Source organism: Eriocheir sinensis, chromosome 12, assembly GCF_024679095.1.
Source record: "Eriocheir sinensis breed Jianghai 21 chromosome 12, ASM2467909v1, whole genome shotgun sequence".
NCBI lineage: Eukaryota > Metazoa > Arthropoda > Malacostraca > Decapoda > Varunidae > Eriocheir > Eriocheir sinensis.
This window is the reverse complement of record NC_066520.1, coordinates 15,691,503-15,715,524: the sequence shown is the minus strand read 5'-3', so window position 1 is coordinate 15,715,524 and position 24,022 is coordinate 15,691,503. Positions and strand designations below refer to the sequence as shown.

Below are 24,022 nucleotides of genomic sequence, written 5' to 3'. Positions count from 1 at the left end.
CCTCCATCCCTTTAACTCTGTCCCATATCCATCCACTTCGCCCTCAGGAACTACTTAAGCAGTTGCGGGAAAAGCGGAGTTGATAACCTAAGTACCACCAGCGGTTGACTTTTACCACTTTGTCTTACTAAAACAGCAACACCTACTACTACTATTACTACTACTACTACTACTACTACTACTACTACTGCTACCACTACTACTGTTAGGTAATAGGAGTGTAATTCTACTATCGTGTTTGAAGCCTGGTATCCAATAAACTAACCACATCCCACTAAGTAAACCTAACCTAACCTAACCTCCTATAATATCCCTTTTGATGGCGTGTATTCAATCCTTACGTAAGCTGAAGTACTCTCACGTTTAGTAATTCACAGACAGCCTTCTCATCCTCCATAATACTCGTTTTCCTTCTTTGTCCACCGTCTCCATTACCATCATCCGGACTCTTTCTGAAGGCTTCCTCCCTCCCCACCTTCCCCCCACACTTAGTACGCCCATTCTGTTCTCTAAAGCTGTGCCCCCCTACCTTCCCCTATTACTTAGTGTTCATCTTCTCACTCCTTTTTTCTTCTCCCGCCTTCCTCCCTCTACTGTCCATTTCCCTCTTTAATTTCTCTCTCCTGTCTTATTTTTTTCCTTCCATTTTTTCTACCTCTCCTTTCTTCTTGTATAAATCCTTCTTCTCCCTTTTTTCTTTCCTTCCTCTCATTATTAGTTCCCAGTTTGATTTATCTTCTGTTTCTTTCTTCCTTTCTTCGCTTCCTCTTCTTTCCTTTTTCCTCTTTACACCCTCTTTCCTTTCTCCCTTTTCTTTCCTCTTTCCCTCCCCTTTTCTTTCCCCTTTCCCTCCTTTTTTCTTTCCCTTGTGTTTTAATTTTCATTTCTTGTTCTTTCTTATTTTTTTTCTCTTCTGCCATTCTTTCTTTAATTACTCTTTTGTGTTTCTCTTTTCTCTCCTTTTTCCTACCTCTCCATTTTCTTTCCTTCTTTAACTCCCCCTTCCTTTCTTATTGTTTCCTTCCTTTCTTTTCCCTGTCCTCTCGTTTTCCCGTTCTAATCCTTTCCTTTCTCCCTTTTATTTCCTCTTTCCTTTAATTCTTTTTTTTCCTCTCCTCTTTAATCGTTCTCTCCCAACTCTCCTCTCCTCTCTTTCCCTCCCTCAAGCACCACCATCCAGGGAACCCCAAACTCAACAGCCCTTAAGGACGGTGTGGTCCAAGTGTTGTTCTGGTCCGTGAGTTGCGTGAGCTTGTTTGTCTTGTAAATTACTCATTGCTTGTTTTATTCTGAGATCATAATATGGAAAGGAAAAGGATTTGAAATATTAGTGAACAATATATAACTGGCAAGTGTTTTTTCTCTATTAGATTATGAGAACGTAAAGCGGATTCATATAACAAACAATATTTAAATGGTGAAGTAACTTGAAATCTTACTGCTGAGACTACAGTTATAAATTTAGATCTGGTTCATTGTTTTCTGATTCCTTGACGCACATAGGAAGGCACAGGACAGAGACTCAAGACTAGAAATTTCTCTTCCTCTTATTTTCCACCCCCTTCAAAAGACTGTTACACTTTCCCTTTCAGTTCATTCTATACCATAAAGAAAACTAACCTAATATTCATCCTCCTTTTCACTTCCCTTAAATAGGTAATCTCATCATGTCGTCTCTACTTCACTCATGGAAAAGGACAATATTACTTCTTTTTTCCATTTCCTCTACAAAAAAACAACATTCCTTTTTCTGTATGAAAAAAAGTCCTGCCGTCTCCTTTTCCCTTATTCCGATAATACAAAGAATCTCACCTTATTTTTTTCCGTTTTCACTAGACCACCAAAAAATAATATACTTTTCCTCCTCTCTTCTCCTCCTATTCAATTTTCTTCCCACAAAAAAAAATCTTACTTTATTTTTTCCATTTTCACTTAACGGCCGAAAAAATAATATCGTTTTCCTCCTTTTTCCGCCCCAACCGAAAACACCCACATCTTTTCTCCCTTTCTTTCCTCCCCTATATGAAAAAAAACGAGATTTCACCTTTTCATTCTTTCTTCCCTCCCCTCCATGAAAAAGAAATCGAGCCTTTTCCTTCTTTTTTCCCTTCCCTTCCATGAAAAAACGAAATCTCATCTCTTCCTCTTCTCCTTTCAACCCCTCCCCAAAAAATAGCGTCACCGAGGGTTTGAAATGGACTCCCTACCTGTTCTGGGTCCAATAAAGGCCGGACAGGTATGGGAGGCCCTGCGGAACGAGGCCTTTGGTGTGCCGCTGGACGTGTGACCTAATTTTGGCCACCGCTAGATTCGGTTCCCTGTGTGTGACTTTGCTTTTTCTCTGTTACGAGTTGGGGACCTTCTCTGCAATTTCCTTTTGTACTCGGAAAGAAAATAAACGGATGGGATTTATATAGATGGAGGGATGGGTTGCTATTCCTCATATAATTTTGGTGGTGTGATGGTGGTGGTGGTGGTGGTGGTGGTAAAATGTGGTAAACAATTTTATACTTTTATAACGATACTTTCACTGCGTCATTTTGTCTGCTTTCATGTAAAGGGATTATAGCCAAATGCTTCATGCAATCATCCGTGCTTAAAAGTTAAAGCCTCCCACACATTCATTTTCCCAGAGAGAGAGAGAGAGAGAGAGAGAGAGAGAGAGAGAGAGAGAGAGAGGCAGAGGGAGAGGGAGAGGAGGGAGATAATGGAAAGAGAAAATAGAAAGAGAGAGAGGCTACCATTAGTGGAGAGTTCCCTTTCGACATGTTTGAGAAGGAAAAAGCCTCGTCACTGAAGCTTCGAAATTTGCTGTCAATCATGAGTGTCAGTGCAGGGAAGACGCGTCACTCATTTCAGAGACACGAGAATTATATCTACGACCAAGAAATTATGTCGTGAACCGAAAGGCAGGTTATGGCATCGTTAAGTTATATCGTTCACGGCATTCTCTCTGGACGATTAATTGATGCGAAAAATGAGGCTTGAAGTAATTATAAGGAAATGTCTGGTTTATTTTAAGATTTTGTGAAAGGTCGTACGAACATAGAGCAGGTTAGGGTTTGTAAATGTATGTTTCACGTCACAGTCTGTACTAGCAAGTGACGTCTGAGAATTAACATGGATGTATAAAAAAGAAACTGTATCAATGAAAGTGTATATCGTTTTCTAATGGTGTGATTATATACAACTGGTTTTAGGTAATCTAGTCATTTATGTTTAAAGTCTCAGAAGAAAATCTCTACATTCTAATTGCTTCTTTTCTTGGCTCCAAAACTCGCGATCAAAGACTGAAATTATTACTATAGAGACAATGAATTTCTAGAAAACTCTATAATGTCATTTGGCCTTTTAGGAGGTTAAGAAAGAAGGTATTACTACTACTTCGATTAGTATCTCTCTTTGTCGTTAATACACGGGGTATATAAAAAACAGTACAAGAAAAGGATTAAATATTCACTTGTAGAAACATAATAAACACGAATTAATTGTCGTTGCCAGAGTCATAAGTTTTCTTCTCTATGCTAGTTTGTTCTCTTTGCTCCCTTTTTTCAGGTCATTCGTTATTTCCTTATCCATTCTCCACCTCCTTTCTCCTCGTCCTTTCCTTTCTCTTTTCTCCATCCTCGTCCCTTGGCTCCCTGAGGTTTCCCATTGGTGAGAGTTTCCATGGTGACGGTTTCCCTCTCTTCCCCTCCCTTCTGTTCCCCTTTCCACCCATCTCTCCCCTTCTCCCATCGTGCCCCCGCCTCCCCCACTCTCCGCTACCATATTTCGTCACAGCATTCTCAGGTTTCACCCAGCGCATTGTAGTTTTGTGTGTAGTAATGTTTCTTCAATGCACAAACACCCACACCCACACCCACCCACATCCACACCCACACATCCACATCCAGAGTGCAGTGAGCTTGCCAGGTTTGTTTGGTTGGATAAACATTCAAATCAGTCATGTTCGAGAACGTATTCATGGTTCAGCGTACAGCAAGGTAAGAAGAAGGATAGTGTGGTTGAGTATACGGTACCGACTCATTCACTTTATATATGGATTCATGTTTCTAATAATTTGACGGCTCGAGGAATGAACATATATAAAAAAATGTTTCGATACTCTTAATCCTACAGTTCGTATTACGGTTTTTTTCTATGTGTATTGGGTATTGCTTGTTTTTTTGGGGGTGATTAGATTGCATATCTGTCGGGAAATGTCCTGATGCCAGGGGTCGGCTGGTGGCGGCGTGCGTGGAATTCGTGAAACTCTACGGAATTGCCAAACTGGAATTCATTTACAGACCAGGGCGAGAGAGAGAGAGAGAGAGAGAGAGAGAGAGAGAGAGAGAGAGAGAGAGAAGAATTAGCAGACAAATAACAATGGAGAGATGAAACGTTGCATACACACAAATACATACATTCATACATACATACATACATAAACATCCAAGCACACTGACACTAACCAAGCCTTATGCGAACAGAAAGACTCCTAAAGAAACACGAGTTATTTAGTGAAGGAATGAGATAAGAATGAAAAGCGGGACTTCACATGAAATTTAATGTTGAGAAAGGAAATGACAAGGAGATTAACAGATACGGGAGGGAGACAAAAAAGGTGACAAGTCGTTAAGGAAAGTGACAATCCAATGGAGGCGAAAGGAAAAAAAAGAACGATTGGATTAGGAACCAGTGGAACGGATGCGGAGCGTGTGATAATTGGAAAAGGGGGAACACGTGTAGTTTTCTCTCTCTCTCTCTCTCTCTCTCTCTCTCTCTCTCTCTCTCTCTCTCTCTCTCTCTCTCCCCTTCTCCCCCTCTCTTTCTCAAAACACACGGTAAAACTGGCGCCCTAATTAATAACTTCGTACATAAAATCTATATGCATGAATTTTCCTAATATTTTTTTTTCATCTGAACCTAAAGCAATTTCAGCATTTTCTTGTAATTGAATATCAACTTAGTTGCTGCGAATATGAGAAGACATTTAATTAAGTGATAGATAGATAGATAGATACATGTTGATAAATAGATAGAGAGAGAGACACAGACGGATAGACGAAAACAAGACATACACAAGTGTTAATAGCACAAAAAACTGTGATAGATCGGCGTCGCATGACCCTCCAACGCACCCCCAACAATTTATATTATGCAACTAGGGGTCTAAAATGGAGAATGCTGAAAAGTAAAGATGGCGCCACTATAAACACTTGCTTGCGCCATAACGGGCTGGGGCCGACCATCAAGCCCTACTATGAAGCCCTACCGGCGCCACAGACCAAGGCGCAATAAAAAAAGTCTGACTTTGTTTATAATGCCATGTTGTAGGGCTCATCAGGGCTAACAAATGTTATTATACAATGTCATGTTTACAATGCATGGGTAAGCCAGGAAAACAACTTGAAGAGTGCAACAACAACACCAACAACAAGAAGATGGACAATCTGTTGGCGTACAATAAGAGACAGACACAGACAGAAAGACAGATAGACAGACAAACAAATCAAAACAGACGACAAGGCAAATTTAGACAGACATGGAAAGACAAAAACCCATACAGGTAGACAGGCAAAGAAATCAACAGGCACAGAGAAACAGATAGATAAATATATAGAAACATAGATAGATAGACAGATAGACAGGCAGAGAGACCAACATGCAAAGAGAAACAGATAGATAGATAAGTAAACAGAAATAGATAGGTAGATAGATAGAGAACAAGAGAGACAGCAGCCGGTCCATGAATCCTCTGCTTTATTTAACACGAGCGGCTGGAGGGGCTGGTTCTGTGCCCTCACCCCTGACATATGCCGCCGCCCCTGACCTCCGCCTCTAATAAACGGCCTGAAACATATTAACTTTTTTTTTTTTCCGGAAGCACGAAAGGCAGAAGTGGCAGCGCTGTGAAATTACTTTATTCGTATACTTTAATTTTCGGTGGGATGTTGATTGTACGGTAACGTGTGTTTAAAATGTTCCGTATGTTTAGAGTTTTATGGGTATTTTTATTGTCGTTGTCTTTATTATTATTATTATTATTATTATTATTATTATTATTATTATTATTATTATTGCTGTTATTATTTCGTTTTTTATAATTTTCGCTGCTGTCTACTACTACTACTACTACTACTACTACTACTACGACTACCATTAACTACTACTACTACTACTACTACTAGGTGCACCGAATATCAGTTAATTATTAAAGTCGTGGAACCAATATAAGCCTCTTTCCGATATTTATATTTTTAATAGTGCGCGCCGTGTCACAATGGGATGGAAATTGGAGCCAGTAAACCTTCACAGCGCGAGGAAAAATGTAATTGTGAACAGCTCCGCCTAAAAGGTTAACGTGATTGCACATAAAGGCAGGAGTGTTTTTCTTAATTAGTTTTAACAATAGAGAAAACCAGGAAGTAGCCAGCGGGTCTTCCTGAGAGATGGGGAGAGAGAGGGAGAGGGAGAGAGAGAGGAAGAGGGAAAGGAAAAGGGAAAGGGAGAGATAGATTGAGCTAGAGAGAGAGAATAGTAATAATAATAATAATAATAATAATAATAATAATAATAATAATAATAATAATAATAATAATAATAATAATAATAATAATGAAATGAAACTCTTACTACACGTCATTCTTTTTGGCTTTTTTAGTATTGATGTCGCATAAAGACTTCCGCAATCAATACAAGGGAATCCAACCCTCCGGCGTGAGTAATTGGAAGACTACGCGATCCTTTAAGGGCTCAGATAAGGCTATTTACTCAAGCACACACACACACGCACACATACACGCACACGCACACGCACACGCACACACACCACTACTACTACTACTACTACTACTACTACTACTACTACTACAATAACTATACTACCTCAACCACTAACACCGACACTGTAAACACATTGATCCCTGCTGCTGCCGATGATTCTTATAACTAACATTTCTACCCTCTCCTCCATTACTCCTATAATCAACTCAACACAAATGACGGCTTTCCTTCTCTGCTCTTTCTTAATCAGGGTCGGTTTCGTCAATCTCTTTCCCCTCCCTGCCCCGGTCCGGTTACTTCATTAGGTTTATACGTTGGCTTCCGAATGTGCAGATCAAGTTGCCAGATGATAGTGGAAGCGGTGGTTGGGAGTGGTGGTAGTGGTGGTGGTGGTTGGGGGTTTACGGCTGTGGTGATGGTTGAAGGGGTGATGCTGGTGCAGTCGAGCGAAATTTTAATCACAGGTTTGGATGAGATGTATTTCCTATTCCTATTAAGGTTTCTAGACTCGTTCCTGCACTACTACTACTACTACTACTACTACTACTACTACTACTACTACTACTACTACTACTACTACTACTACTACTACTACTACTACTGCTGCTGCTACTACTATTACCGCTACCATCACTCTAGTTGTCATCTATTATTATTATTACCTACTATCATTTATCCATGCACTACTATTTTATTGCTTTTGTACGTGAGATGCATAATCGCAATACTAAGTCGTTTGGAAAAGAATCCTGTTGTCTGTTTAAACCACGATATGAATACGAAACGAAAAATACCTCATCAACATGTGTTCTGAAAGGAATGTTCTTGGAAAATGCTCTCCAACACAAGACAATGCACAGATACCTTTGTGCAAGAGTTAATTGAGAGGAGCTTGATAGATTACGTTGCTTTGGATAATATCATGGGGAGAAGGTTGAATGCCGAGATAGCGAGACGAGCGCTCAATGATTCCGACCATTTTGCGTTGGCGGCAGAAGTATAAGGATTAGAGAGAAATGCGAAGAAGGAAAATGAGAGGAGGGAATTGGCAAGTGAGATTTGTGCGTGGAGGAGATTACATACAGATCTGCTGAAAGAGCGTGAATAAAATACTGAAAAGAGCAAAAGTAAGAATTTAGCACGATTCAGGAGTAAGGGAAAAGCTTGGGATTTTGGAGAGGCGGTGGTTAGGGGAAGTGAAGATGAAGTTCGATGAATTATAAAGTGTGCAGAAGAGGAAAGGACAGCTGGATGAAAGGAAGAAGTGGTGGACGGCGAGATAAAAGTGGCAGTTAAAATGAGAAGGACATACCAAAAAGAAAAAAAAGGTGGCAGATGAATTTGTCAGAAGATGGAGAGCTAGTTAAGAATGCATAGAGATATCAAGGCATTGGTGAACAAACTGGTTAATGATAATAGAGAGGGAGTAGATGAGGAATTTGGTAGAAAGATATTAGTAGATTATCAGAAAAAAGCGAATGATTATGGAATGATAGTCTGTGTGTCTGTCTGTCTGTCTGTCTTCTCTCTCTCTCTCTCTCTCTCTCTCTCTCTCTCTCTCTCTCTCTCTCTCTCTCTCTCTCTCTCTCTCTCTCTCTCTCTCTCTCTCTCTCTCTCTCTCTCTCTCTCTCTCTCTCTCTCTCTCTCTCTCTCTCTCTCTCTCTCTCTCCCAAAATTTCATGGTCTGTGTGTTTTTGTGTCAGTCTGCCTCTGTCTTGCCCCTTCTCTCTCTCTCTCTCTCTCTCTCTCTCTCTCTCTCTCTCTCTCTCTCTCTCTCTCTCTCTCTCTCTCTCTCTCTCTCTCTCTCTCTCTCTCTCTCTCTCTCTCTCTCTCTCTCTCTCTCTCTCTCTCTCTCTCCCCCAAGATTTCATTATCAGGGAGCATCGGATGGGTAATACATCTCGCAGATTCAGTTACACGAGTCCGAAGTGGAGGGAAAAAGTCTCTCCCCTTCCTTTAAAAGACCTCGGAAAACACGTGTAGCAATGTTGGAGATGGAGAGAGAATAACATTGACACTTCATTTCTCTTCCTCTCTCCTGAAAATTCCTTGGAAAACACGTGTAGCTCTGTTGGGGATGAGGTGGGAAAATGTCTTCTTCACCTTTATAATTCCTAAAAGTAATGTGCAGTTGTGTTGGGGATGGAAAGAGAATAACAGTGACAGTTCTTTTCTTTTCTTCTCTTCTTGATATTCCTTGGAAAATACGTGTAGCTCTGTGGGGGATGGGATAGGAAAATGTCTTCTTCTCCTTTATAAGTCCTTGGGAAACACGTGTAGCTGTTGTGGAGGGGACGGAAAGGGATTAACAGTAACATTTCTTTTCTATTCTTCTCTTCTTGATATTCCTTGGACAATTCGTGTAGTTATGTGAAGGATGAAAGGAGAATGACACTAACATTTCTTTTCTCCTACTCTCTTTTGGCTACTCTATCCTGTTTTCTTTTATTTTATAGTAGTGGTTAGCGGGCTTTTTTTCTCTTCCACTAGCTGCTTCATTCCTTCATTCTTGTTGCATCGTTTCCTGTTTTCCTTCCCTCCTCCATTCATTCAATTCTTTTCTCCTTCTTCCATTCTTTCGTTCCATTCTTCATTCTTTCATTTTGTCAATCCTTCTTCCTTCCCCTTATTCTCCCTTTCCTTCCTTTCTTCCATTTTTCTTCCTTCCTTCTTTCCTTATGAAGCTGGTATAAGGAATGGTCGTTAGGGTGTCTGTCACTACTACTACTACTACTACTACTACTACTACTACTACCATCACCAGAATCGGGTTGCCATGCGAGGTTCTTATAACAGTACTCAAATCATCTTGGTTGCCTCGCCCGTTTTCCTTTCATCATTTGTTTTACTTGAGTCTCTCCTGACGGGCTTGTTTGCTAGCTCGACCACCTTCATTAGTCTGGGTAACTTTATCTTGGGGGACACAGATCCGGCAGCTTCCTCAGCCCTTCGATATCATTCCCTCCCTCAGCTTCATTTCCCTTTCTTTCCTTTTTTTGCTGGCTGCCAATCTTTCTTGTCTGTCTGGCTGTGTTTTTTCCCTCTTTCTTTGATTAATATAGTCGTGAAAGTAAAAGTTTTTCATATCCTTCTTCCCTTTTTTTCCTTTTTTTTCCTGCCAGTCTTTCTTTTCTTCCATAATTCTGTCTCTCTTCACTTCTTTTTTTACTATCTTACTTTTCTTCTTTCCTTCTTTCTTTTTTTCTTTCTTTCTTCCTTCCTTCTTTCACTGATTAATATATTTTTGAAGGTAAAAATAAAAAAAAGAGATGAAAGTAGAAGTAAGGAAGGAAAATGTTAAGAAAAAGGAGGTCAATGAAAGAAGGAAGGAAAGAATGACGAAATGAAGAAAAGAAAGAAATAATGAAAAGGAAGACAAAGAAAGGAATTACGTAAAGGAAATACTAATCATCTTTCCAGTTTTCTTCCTTCCTTCATTTAGTCTTGCCATATTCCTTCCCACTTTCCTTCCTTCATCCTTTCCTTTTTTTCCTTCTGTCCTTCATTCCTTCCTTCCTTCCCCCTATTCTCCCTTTCTTTCTGTTCTTTTTTTTATTTTCTGTCATTCTTCCCTTTTTTCTTTCTTTTTAATCTTTCCTTTTTTCCTTCTTCCATTCTTTTCTTCCTTTCTTCGTTTTTTCTTTTTTTTCTTTCCTTTTTACCTTCTTCCCATTCTTCCTTCCGTCGATCCATTTCTGCTCTCGTCTTCCTCGGCCTCAGCCTATGCCACCCTAATTACCTTCCTTTCCCTCCCAATATAGGCTTTCGGTGTGTGTGTGTGGGGGGGGGTATGAGTCCTTTTGTTTTCTTGGCAGTACGAATAGTCTTTTTTATCTCTATTTTTATCATATGTCTGTCTTTCTTTTCTCCCTTCTTTTTATTTTCTCTATTTCTTCTTATTCCTTCCATTCATTGCCTCCCTCTTTCCTTCATCTCTTTCACCTATTTTCTCTTATAATTTTCCTCAGTAGGTCTTGACTTGATTGTCTGTGCTTCTTTTTATAGGATTTTAATGCTACTTGAAAAATACATGAAGACTTCGGGACGCTATGATATATAACGAAGTGGAGTATGCGTCTGTCTGCCTGTCTTTATCCGTCTGTATTTATCTGTCTGTCTCTATGAATCTCTCTCTGTCTATCTCTTAATGTTTAATGCGCCATGTCCTTCTCTCTTTTTCCTTTTCATTTTCCTTCTCATCTCTCATTTTTTGCTTTCTTCTGTCACATGTGCTTACTTACTCTTTCTCTCTCTCTCTCTCTCTCTCTCTCTCTCTCTCTCTCTCTCTCTCTCTCTCTCTCTCTCTCTCTCTCTCTCTCTCTCTCTCTCTCTCTCTCTCTCTCTCTCTCTCTCTCTCTCTCTCTCTCTCTCTCTCTCTCTCTCTCTCTCTCTCTCTCTCTCTCTCTCTCTCTCTCTCTCTCTCTCTCTCTCTCTCTCTCTCTCTCTCTCTCTCTCTCTCTCTCTCTCTCTCTCTCTCTCTCTCTCTCTCTCTCTCTCTCTCTCTCTCTCTCTCTCTCTCTCTCTCTCTCTCTCTCTCTCTCTCTCTCTCTCTCTCTCTCTCTCTCTCTCTCTCTCTCTCTCTCTCTCTCTCTCTCTCTCTCTCTCTCTCTCTCTCTCTCTCTCTCTCTCTCTCTCTCAGCATCATGATACAGGACCTCATTTTCCACTCTACGTCTTCCCAATTTCCTCATCACTTTTCCCTTCCCTTCCCTATTCGGTCTTCATCCACCTTTGTCCTTTCATAGCCCTTCCGCCCCTCTCGAGAAATGGCTGTATCTCCTTTCCTTTTTCCCTCCCTCTTTTCATTCTCTCCTTCCTTCGTACCTCCATCTCTCCCTTCCTTCCTACCTGCCATTCTCCATTCCTACCTTCCTTCCTCCCATTCTCCTTCTCTTCCCCTCTCTCTCCCTCCATTCCTACCTCCCTACCTCCATTCTTGTCTCCCTTCCTCCTTTCCAACCACTTCTCCCTCCATTTCTCCCTCCCTACCTACCTGCCATTCTCCATTACTAACTCCCTTCCCTCCATTCCTTCCTCCCTTTCTCCTTCTCTTCTTCCCTCTCTCCCTCCAGTCCTACCTCCCTACCTCCATTCTTGTCTCCCTACCTCCTTTCCAACCTCTTCTCCCTCCATTCCTACCTCCATTTCTCCCTGTCTCCCTCCATTCCTATCTTTCCTCCCTCCCTTCATCCCTTTCTACCTCCATTCATATCTTTCCCCCTTCCATTCCTCCTTTCTCCCTACCTCCATTCCGACTTTCCCCTCTCAAACAAACTTCTCTTCGCCCCTCCACGCCATTTCCAGTAATCGAAATGTGAACCCCAGAAGCTCTTTACCTAATCACGTCTTTTTCATTTATGTGTAAGTTGAGATTTGAAGAACGCTAACGGTAGGGAGGGAAGAAAGGATTTTGTAGGGGGGAGGGTAGGCTAAGAAGGGGTGAGATTTTTTTATAGTTTATTCTTGGGTTTTTGTTTTGTTGTTGTTCAGGATGTTGTGTGTATGGTGGAAAGAAAATGAGAGAGAAAACAAGTATTAGGTAGAGGAAGAGAAAGAGGGATAAGAGAGAAAGGTTTTAGGAAGAGGACAAAGAATCAGAGAAGAGAAAGAAAAGAAGTAGAAAGAGGGAAATGAAAGAGAAGAGAAAGAGAAAGGAAGTATAAAGGGGAAAAAGAAAGAGGAATAAGAGAAAATGATAAAGGGATAAATAATCAGAGAAGAGATAGAAAGAAAAATAGTAGAAAGAGGGAAATGAAAGAAAAGAGAAAAAAAGGCTAAAAATCAAAGGAAAGAGAGAAAGAAAAGAAGCAGAAAGAGGAAAATGAGAGAAGAGATAAAAAAAAGTAGAAAAAGGAAACTGAAAGAGGAAAGAGAGAAAAAACGAAGTACGAAGAGGAAAAAGAGAAAAAAAAGGTGAGAGAGAAAGTAGACCACCACCACCACCACCACCACCACCACCTCTTTCACCTACCACACTAATTAACGTGGAGCGCGCAGGTGAGGGATGAGGGAACACTGCTTTCTACTCCCTCACCCTTACCTGCTTTGCTCCCCCTCCTTTACCTGCTCCCTTTGATACCACCTCCTCCTCCTCCTCCTCCTCCTCCTCCTCCACTTCCACCTTTTTTCTGTTTTTTTTTTCTTTTTCATCATCATATTCATTTTCTTTTTCATTTTTTTCTTTTTCCTTTTATTCTTTTTGGTTTTCTTGTTCTTAATCTTGTTTTTGTTCTTGTTCTTGATCTTTTTTATCTTCTTCTTCTTCTTCTTCCTCGTCCTCACCTTCGTCTTCTCTTTTTCTTCGTCTTTCTCCATCTCCTTCTTTCCACTTTACTCCTTTTTTCTGCTTTCTCTCCTTCGTCTCCTATTCGGAAACGGACATATTTATTCTATATTCTCATTTAAATTGAATTATGTTGTTTTCCTCGGTTTTATTTAAGAATCTTCCATTGTTTTCGTTATGAGTTGCTTTTCTTTCATTATATCTATTTGTATTCCTCTTCTTTAAGGTCAACTCTTTTTAACAGTTCTTCACTTATATTTTTTAACTATTCTTTGGCCTCGCTCATTTTTGTTCCTCCCTATTTTTCTTTTCCTACACTCTTCATATTCCCTTTTCCTCCCTTACATCTTCTCCTTCGTTTCCTTTTTCCCCAATTTGTTCTCCTATTCATTATCTCCTTCACATTTTTTGGCCTTTGTTCCTTTTTGTTGCTCCCTTTTCTTCTTCTTTTCCTACAGTGTTCTTCTCTCCTTCCCTTATCTTCTCCTACGTCTTCTCCTTCGTTTCTCTTTTCCCCATTTTTTTTCTATCCTATTCATTTTTAACATATTTTTTGCCTTTGTTCCTTTTTGTTGCTTCCCTTTTCTTCTTTTATACACTCTCCTCTCCTTCCTTTTTTCTCCCTTATGTCTTCTTCGTTTCTCTTCTCCCCCAATTTTTTCTCTGATTCTTTCTCTCCTACACATTTTTTTGCCTCTGTTCCTTTTTATTCCTCCCTTTTCTTCTTTTCCTACACTGTCAACTTCGCTTCTTTCGTTCTCCCTTCCTCCTCCTTCGTTTCTCATTGTTTCCCTCTTTCTTTCTCCTCAACATTCTCTCTTACACAATTTTTTTCCTTTATTTGCCGCCAACTTTTCGGAACAATGGCCTTTTATATTCCAGTTTTCCTCCTCATTTTTCTTACTCTTTACTTGTTTGTTACGATCATTGTTTGTGTGTCTGTGTCTTTTTTCTGCGTATGCGTCTTAGGTTTCTGTCCAGTGCTTTGTCTGTCATATTCTCTCTCTCTCTCTCTCTCTCTCTCTCTCTCTCTCTCTCTCTCTCTCTCTCTCTCTCTCTCTCTCTCTCTCTCTCTCTCTCTCTCTCTCTCTCTCTCTCTCTCTCTCTCTTCCGTGGTTGTTTTTAATTTGCATTATTTTGCGCACAATAGAAGAGAAAAGTCGCATTGTGCTTAGTTTTAGAGTTGGCCATTAATTTCTCGAGCCTGTTTGCCTGTTTACCCGTCCCGTCTTCTTCTGTCTATTAACCTTTATATTCAAGTCTTTTCAGTCGGTAGATCTGCATGTTTACTTATATTTCTGTCGATCTCTCTTTTCTACGTTGGGAGAAAGGATATAGTTAGAAGAGGAGGTGGGAAGGGTTGAGGTAGAGTGTAACGTGGCGGGGAAAGGGTGTAAGGACGTAAGGAAAGGGTGCAACGAAGGGATTAAAGGGTGTAAGGAGATGAGGAGCGAGTGTACCAGGCGGGGAAGAGGTGTAACAGGGTGAGGTAGCAGTGTAACAGGCAAAGAAGAGGTGTGAAGGGGTAAGGTAGGAGGTGGCAAACTGATGTAACGGGCGGGAAAGTGGCGTAACAGGGCTGGAAAGGGGCGCAAAGACGTGATGTCGGGGTGTAATAGCGAAAGAGGGTTGTAACCTGGCGGGGAGAGGGTGCAAGGAGGTGAGAAAAGGGTGTAACAAGCAAAAAAGGGGCGTAACAAGGTGAGGAAAGGGTGCGGTAGGGGTGTAACGTGTCAGGAAGGGGTGTAAGGAGGTGAGAAAAGGGTGTAACAAGCAAAATAGGGGCGTAACAAGGTGAGGAAAGGGTGTGGTAGGGGTGTAACGTGTCAGGAAGGGGTGTAAGAGGGTAATTAAGGAGTATATCGAGAGGGGAAGTGGTGGGAGATAAGAGCTTACGTTGTTGACGAGTCTACTTTAGCTTCCCCTGTAAAACACACTCCGCTCGCCGTCCTCTAATCTGGGCGTCTGTAAACCCTCGACTTTTCAACCCTTAGTCACACACACTTAGGGCCATATTTTTAAACATTTCTGCGCCCAAGAACACGTAATTTACTAGTCTTTCGTGGGAGTTTAGGGCCTTTCCAGGGGTACTTTTATGACCCTGGTGGTAGTCTGATCCTTCTTCTGTACCGTGAACCTAAAAGAACACGCATTAGAACTCGATTAACCTCCTTTTCGACCTTTGGAAATAGTGTGTGTGAGGGGCGGGGACATCTGACAATACCAACCTCACTCCCCTCCTTCTGTATTGGTGCTTGGCTTGCCCTCTACCCTTCAGACACATCTAAAGCAATCAAATGGTAAAGAATAGGCTTGGACAGGTCATATATCACAAGAGAAGGGAACCGAAGTAACAGAGTGGCAACGAACGCATGTAGAATTCAGGGCGCACAGAGGACAAGGTGGAAAATGATGTTAGAGTATTTCCCGGGGCTGGATGGAGTATATTAACATTAGAGATAGAAGACGTTGGGAAAGGGTTTGGTTCTGCGTGTTGATAATGATGATGATTAATATTCTGATCTTTATGTTTGCTGTTTTTAGTCCGTTTTATTTAGTTTAACAATTTTCATCTTTTTTGTGTGTGGTGCAAGATGGAGTATATCAAAATCAAATGTGGAGTACGTTAGGAAAGGCCTTTGTGCTTATTTTCTTTGCTCTTATATTGTGCAGTTTTTTTTTATATTGCCTACTTTGTTTTTCTTTTCATTTTCGTCTTTTTTTTCTATTTTCGTTTTTCTGTCCTTTATTTTCGTTCTCTTCTGCCTGATGATGATAATAATGAACTTTCTCTAATATACTCTGTTCTATTTTTATTTTATTGTTTATCTTTTCATTTTCGTGTTACTTTTTCTATTTCCGTCTTCCTGTCCTTCCTCTTCTTGCCTAATGATGATGACGATATGATGAATTTTCTCTGCTTTTTGTTGTTGTTTTTTTCCTGTTTTTTGTATTTGTATTTCTTTTCCACTTGTATTTCTGTATTTATTTCTCTGGTCATTTCATCTTTTCCGTGTGTCTTTATTTTGTTTATTTGGTCACTTTCGTCTTTTCAGTGTGTTTTTATTTTGTTTATCTTGTCATTTTCGTCTTTTCCGTGTGTTTTAATTTTGTTTATCTTGTCATTTTCGTCTTTTCCGTGTGTTTTTATTTTGTTTATCTTGTCATTTTCTTCTTTTCCGTGTGTTTTAATTTTGTTTATCTTGTCATTTTCTTCTTTTCCGTGTTTTTTTTTTTGTTTATCTTGTCATTTTCGTCTCTTCAGTGTGTCTTTATTTCGTTTATCTTGTCATTTTCGTCTTTTTCGTGTTTTATTTTTTTTTCATTTCTCTTTTCAAGTGTCTTTATTTTGTTTATCTTGTCATTTTCGTCTTTTTCGTGTCTTTATTTTGTTTATCTTGTCATTTTCGTCTTTTTCGTATGTTTTTTATTTTGTTTATCTTGTCATTTTCGTCTTTTTCGTGTGTTTTTATTTTGTTTATCTTGTCATTTTCGTCTTTTTCAAGTGTCTTTATTTTGTTTATCTTGTCATTTTCGTCTTTTTCAAGTGTCTTTATTTTGTTTATCTTGTTATTTTCGTCTTTTTCATGTCTTTATTTTGTTTATCTTGTCATTTTCGTCTTTATCCTGTGTGTTTTTTCGTCTTCCTGTCCTCGCTCCTGTGTGTGTTCTAACTCGCCTGCACCTAATTGGATTCCCTGTGTTGGCCTCGCACTCTTATTTGTTGTTCCCGACTTTTCATTCTCTTGCCGTTGTTGTTTTTTTCGTCTCCTGTGTTTACCGCGTCCTTACCTTAATGAGTTAGTTTTTTTTCTTCTTTTCTCAGTTCGTTTAAAAGTTCTCTGCAATCTGCTTCTTGTTTTGTCTGTAGCTTAATTTGTGTTACTTTTATCTTGTTTAGTCTTATATGTCTTATTTTGTCTCTTATTTTGTTTTATTTTGTGTCTTATTTTCTTATTTTGTCCTATTTTGTCTTACTTTGTCTTATTTTGTCTATCTTATTTTGTCTAATTTTGTCTCTTATTATGTCTTATTTTGTCTTATTTTCTCGATCTTATTTTGTTTATCTTATTTTGTCTTATTCTGTCTGTTATTTTGTCTCTTATTTTGCCTATCTTATTTTGTCTTATTTTGCCTATCTTATTTTGTCTTATTTTGCCTATCTTATTTTGTCTTATTTTGCCTATCTTATTTTGTCTTATTTTGTCTATCTTATTTTGTCTATCTTATCTTGTCTTATATTGTCTCTTATTTTGTCTATCTTGTTTTGTCCCATTTTGTCTTATTTTGTCTCTTATTTTGCCTATATTATTTGTCTTATTTTGTCTTGCGTGTCATTGACCTTTCCTTCCTGTTTTGTTAATTTGTTGACTATGTTATTTTTTAGTTTCGATATTCCCTTCACTTTTTCCTTCACATTTATAATTTTCCTGCATTCTCGGTCGCTCTCCCCCTCCCCCCCCTCTCTTGCTATCATCACCACCATCACCACTACCACATTTTTTCATTTCCCAGCTCGATTAAGTTCTCGGTAATCTGCATCATATTTTGTCATAACTTGTGCCGTTGTTGACTTCTCCGTTTTTTAAATTTGTTGTTCATTTCTTTTTAATTCCGATATTCCTTTCACTTTTTCCTCTTTCAAATAATTTCCCTGCATTCTCGGACGCTCCACCACCACCACCACCACCACCAGTCCTTTTATTGAGTCCTTCTTTTACCTTGTTTTTAATTCGTTACTGTTTGTTATAGTTTTAAAGTATAGTTTATTTAGACTTTTATTCGGCCCCACATGACCCTGCAGTTGCGGCGCTAAGACCAAACGCCCCAACAATCATCACCACCACCACCACCAAGCTCCTCGTATCATAAAGCCTCCCCGTGACGTCAGAGCGCAGTGGTCGCCAAGGAAACTCTGTGTACGCGAATGTGTGGGTGAATGTAAATATTTGGACTGCACTCTCACACAAATTATCGTGTAATATAAAAGGTAAACAGAGGTATGTGAACGTAAATGTTTTGACGACACGTGCACACAGATATAAAAGTTTCTTATCAAAAAGAATTATGGTATGTAAGATTTCTGACGACACTAAGAAGTTAAATATGAGAATTAAAAGCTTGACTGAGTAAATGCTTTGACGTCACATGCACACAGATATAAAAGTTTCATATCAAAAAGAATTATGGTATGTAAGATTTCTGACGACACTAAAAAGTTAAATGTAAGAATAAAAAGCTTGATTGAGTAAATGTTTAGGCGACTGTATTTTTCAAGTTTCGTGTTAATGGAAAAGTTTAGTGAACAAATACAATCTGTAAACACTGTGATATTGTCTAAAGGTAAAGTGGCGAGCATGCGGCAACGTTCAGTGGGCGGCGCTCATCTCCGTCTCTTTCTCCCTTGAGCGTGTGGCGGGTAAGAGCCCATCACGCGGGACACAGGGCCGGTGTGACAGCCGCGTTGCCACAGTTTACCTTCCCCAGGTGTCCTTAGGTACCCATTTATCGACCAACCCGAAAGAGAGGATGAGCAGCTGTGTGAGTTGTGCGCGGTCGGTTGGGACTGAAACTGGACTTGCTACATGTAAATTATTTCGGCGACACAGCACAGTCATCAATATATTGCAGAACGGAATTATAAACTGATTACAACTTTCAACCACTATCTAGTTTATGTGAATTATTTTTTTTATTCCAGGTTTTCATAATAAAGTTTCATATATTCATTAAGTTTATTTTCGGGAAGACAACCTTCAAGGGGTAACTTTACGCTTCCTAATAGCCGAGTGGCCCGAAAGGTCTGTGGAAGTTAGGTTTAAGTTTACTTTGTGTATTAACTGTGACTTTCGATTGGAACGAAAATGGGCGTTCAGTCAGCACTAAACAAAAGATGAGAAGTAACTTAGGTCTTTAGTATTGCATGTGATATTGTGCGTCGTGTAGTACGTCTTTCTAGCAACCTGACGTGAGGCAGATGTAGGTGTTGTTTAGTTATTTGTATTTTATCTACTATATTATTATTATTATTATTATTATTATTACTATTATTATTATTATTATTATTATTATTATTATTATTATTATTATTATTATTATTATTATTATTATAAGTAGTAGTAGTAGTAGTAGTAGGTAGTAGTAGTAGTAGTATCATCATTGCTGTTGTTGTTTGTTGTTTTTACTGCTTTTGGGAAACTAAACATAAAGTAAATACGTTTTTTGAAGGTCATAAAGCAACACAAACACGTCACTTTGAGGGGAGGGAAAAAACAGACAGCACCGGACACTGGCGAAGCAAATAAGGTTGATGGTCATGTTCATGTTTGGTTAAATTTTAATTGGAGGGAAAGACAAAAAATATGTTGTTGTTTTGAATGTTTGTTAACTTTGCACGGTGACAGCCTCATTTGCTTGTGTTGACTATTACTACCACTACTCTTATTGTGTCATATATATTATTACTTACTACATGATAACGATTATTTCTACAGCAATAACAAGTTTGCTATTTCTACTACTCCTGCTGCTGCTATTACTACTACTACTACTACTACTACTACTACTACTACTACTACCATTACTACTACTACACACACACACACACACACACACACACACACACACACACACACACACACACACTGCATGAAACAAACAAGGAAGGATGGAACGAAGGAGGTGGAGGAGGGAGGAGAGAGGCGAGGAGCTGAAGGAGGAGGAGGAAGACAAGACATATAATCAATAATCCTCAGTTCAGGTGTCCGAGAATTCACCAACTGGCCCAATAAGGAAGAGGCTGCGACGTGCGTGCCCATTCCATTTTGGCGAATGCGCGCGTCATCTGAACGAAGGAAAGAGAAAAAAAGATAATGTGCATGCCAGATGTCTTTTGGTTTGGCGATAACTGAATGGAGAGTGTATGTATGTAGTTTGCACAATATCGATCTTAGTAAACACAGTGCGGTATTACTATCATTCGTCATTAATCGTTCAAAAGCCGTATTAATCAGCGTGGGCCTGGAGTGTCTTTCTGTTTGGGTATATCTGAATCATCTGCCTAGGGAACAAGCGTTGATTATATTCTTCCGTTTTGTTGGGTTGAAGTGAATTGCCTTTTTTTTCACTCGTATAGCTATTGATCCGGTAGCAGCGACGGGATCAATTTGAGGCTTTACCTTGTAGCAGCGATGGGCCAAATTTTTGCCATGATATAAACCCCCCAAACTAGATGATACATAAACTGATCACAAATGCACTGATATATATTATTAAATGGTTTGCGTGAGTGATGATTTTTTCTCATTATTCTCGCTTAGAGGGGCCTTTAAGAAACATGATCCCCGCACCTACCGGGTTAATCGTATACCCATTAAGAATTCATAACCGCATCCCGTTCACCTCCCATCCACACATACACAAAAAAATATCTCGTACGTTACTGCAAATACACTCAAGAGGGAAAATATGCCTGTAGTTTTCTCCTCATTATTCACACGTAAACTATTTTCTTTCTTTCCCTAAACTATTTTCTTTCTTTCCCTGTATTCAGTTTTTTTTCCCCCAGATACGTATAAAATTCATAACCCTTGGGCAGGACCGGAAAATTGCTATTGCGCTCACTCAACAATTTATGGAAACTTTTATCCAATTATTTGCCCCGATTTGACTTAACTGAAATGATTTAATTAAAGTTTTATCGCCCGTTTTCATTGCTTAACGCTCACGTCCAAACATACATATTTTTTTAAAATTTTACTCCACTTCTTTGCACTCACTTGGATGGTCAAATTGGTCATATATAGTCATACCTTTTACAATTGCTTTTTTTCAGTCTTATAAGCCCTAATTCGGACTTTTCATTCGATTTTGTCTCCTGTAAATCTTAATATAACATTACTACCCCACCACAACAACTCGAATCAAGACTGTGAAACTTTTTTTCTATATCCATTTGAGATCTTGCTTTCCATGGTCTTGGCAACGTTCAGATCAACGCGCGGCCCACTGAATTACCCACCTCGGAGCGTCCCACCTCGGAGCGTCCTTGCCGTCAGTCAAACATCTCTTAATTATCAGCCGTGACGTCACAGTCCCGTCAGCCTGGACACGACAGCAGTGGTGGTAAACTATTCTATATTTTAAACCGTCCTGGCCCGGATTGACTTCGCTCAGATTAAGGTTAACCATTTCACTGACTTACTGATAGGTTTACCCCCCCCCCCCCCCCCTCATAACTCTCTAAACTGGCGCCTGAAGGGTTGATTAATAAATAAGCAGTAACGACCAGCCTTCCTGATGCTGCTGAATGTCACGTACAAATGCGAAATGTGATTAAAAAAGCATTAAATATGACAAGAAAATTTAAATGTCATGTACACGCGCGAGAGATGACATATGAACGTTAAGTGACACATACAAACGCTAAATACGACACACGAAGTTAAATGCAATATACAAACCTTAAAAAGTGATTAGAAAAATGAAACGTGACATACAAACCCTGTAAGCGACGTAATTGCGATATATCAAATAAAAACCTTGAATATGATGTACAAACGCTAATTGACTGCTCTTTCGGCCACCTCTTCGGATTCTTTACAGGAGCAGCGAGTAGCGGGCTTTTTTTTTATTGTTGTTTCCTTTTTTTGTGCCCTTGTGCTGCCTCCTTTGCTGTAAAAAAATATCACATACACATCTTAAATGCAACAAAGAAAGGCCGAATGAAACCTACCACCGCAAAATGGAATACAAAAGCGATACAGATAAAACAAAATACAATCGCCAGACGTGACTTAATACCGCTTCATGTGACGTCAAATCGTTGAAAGGCAATAGAAGAAGCGGAACGTTGACTGTGACATTGAAACACCACTCTCTCAATGCACGTCTTCAGTTCCTTATCCTCTTCTTCGGCGCTCCCTTTCCTGCCGCTTTTTTCCTTCCCTTTCCCCGCCCTTGAAGCTCAAAAGACTCGGTGCCGGGCGAATGAAGGAAGCTCTTAAAAGGGTGCTATCGTGCGTGAGGGAATGGGGGAGGGAAGGGAGGGTGTGGGAGGGGAGTGGGGGTGGGAGGGGTGCTTGCGTGTGCGTGTGCGCGTTCGTGTGCGTGTGTGTGTGTGTGTACGTGATGTATGAAAAAAATATTGCACTGAAGGAAATAAGGAAAAAAAAGATACTTGCCTACACTAAGGAAGATGCCTAATTTTTTTGTTTTTGTTTTGCCCTCTGCATTTTATTTTTCATTGTTATTCTGAAACTTTACTTAGGATCAGAATACGCAACTTTTAGCTCCAACTCGGTAAACAGGAGCCGTGACCGAGAAGGAGGAGGAGGAGGAGGAGGAGGAGGAGGAGGGGGAAGATAAAAGGAGTTCAAATGGAGGAAGAGTAGGAGGAGGCGGAGAAGAACGAAGAGGAAAAGAAAGGAAGGAGTAAATGGAAGAGGTGGGGAAGAGAGTAAAGGGAAAACGAAGAGGAGAAGAAGTACGAAGAGGAAGAGGAGAAAAAAAGGAAGAGGAGGAGAGGAAGAGGAAGTGGAAGACACGGAGAAGTTCGAAGAGGAAGAGGAAGTGGAAGAGGTGTAGGAGAGTAAAAGGAAGACGAGGAGGAGAAGTACGAAGAGGAAGAGGAGGAGAGAAAAAGGAAGCGTAGGAAGAGGTGGAGGAGAGTAATAGCAAGAGGAGGAGGAGGAACAAAATTTATTATCTAGCATTAAGGAAAAAAACGCTATAACTGCTCGTGGCATCGGTGCTCATCTCCATAACATTAGCCCTTGAGCCTGTGGTAGATAAGAACCCATTACCCCGGGATACGAGGCTTGGGGGTTATCCAGGCTACCACAGTTTATAATGATGATGAGGAAGAGGAGGAGGAGGAGGAGGTGGAATTGGAGGAAGTGGAGCAGTAGAAGAAGAACAAGACAAAGGAACGAGGAGGAGGAGGGAGATGAAAAAGAAGATAAAGAAGAAGAAGAAGAAGAAAAAGGAGAAGAATATGAAAAAGAAAATGAAAATGAAAATGAAAAAGGAAGAGGAGGGGAACGAGAAGGAGAAGGAGAAGAAGAAGAAGAAGAAGAAGAAGAAGAAGAAGAAGAAGAAGAAGAAGAAGAAGAAGAAGAGTGAAGCTGAGGCCTGAGGGTCGTTCTTAAGGACAAACGACTCGTGTAGGGCAAAAAGGCGAAACGAGAAAAGAGGTCGTGAGGGGTCAGAAGGATAACACACACACACACACACACACACACACACACACACACACACACACACACACTATTCCGTCGTATTCATTAATGACAAGTAAGGACAAGTAATCAAGCTTGGGTCGTCATTCAAATTAAAGTCTCATACTCTTTCTTCTTCCTTTCCCTTTTCATTCTCTCATTCTTTTACTATCCCTCGTTTTCTCTCTATTCCTTCTCCTCCTAGTCCTTGTCTTTCTTCTCTTCCTCCTCGTTCCTTTCTTCTTTTTTATTTTCCTTTTTCTCCTCCTCCTCCTCCTCCTCCTCCTCCTCCTCTTTACGTCAACAACAGCTACTCGAAGAATCGCAAGACATCATTGAGTCGAATTTCAAAAGTCCGGGTTAATTAAAGAAAGGAAGTTGAAGAAAGGAAGAGCAGGGAAAGAAACTCGACCAAGAAAAGAATCAGCGCAAGAACAAAGCTTTTTTTTTATTCTGAGTCGTCGAGTTTCTATAGAGGGAACAAATAAAGGCGAGAGAAAAAAAAAAGCTAGGATAGACGTGCGTACTCTGTCACACACCGAAAAAGAAAGAAAAAAAGAAGTTATACCGCAAACAAACCTCGCAGTATACTTCTTCAAAAACAAAGGGAGGTGGAGGAGGAGCGGGGAAGGGAGGTGAGAGAAGCTGAGCCTGAAGTATAGCAGGAAAAATGAAAACCTATCAAGGAAGTGTTTTGAAATATACGAGACTTGAGTGAGAAGTTGTACGGTGGATGAATGCATGCGGGAAAGGG

General features: G+C 39.9%; 1 protein-coding gene across 9 annotated transcripts in view; it reads right to left on the bottom strand.

The window, feature by feature from the left end:
• The window catches only part of LOC126997489 (probable 3',5'-cyclic phosphodiesterase pde-5), a 164,627-nt gene that overhangs the window by 71,394 nt on the left and 69,211 nt on the right, over window positions 1-24,022 (bottom strand). The window lies entirely within an intron of this gene.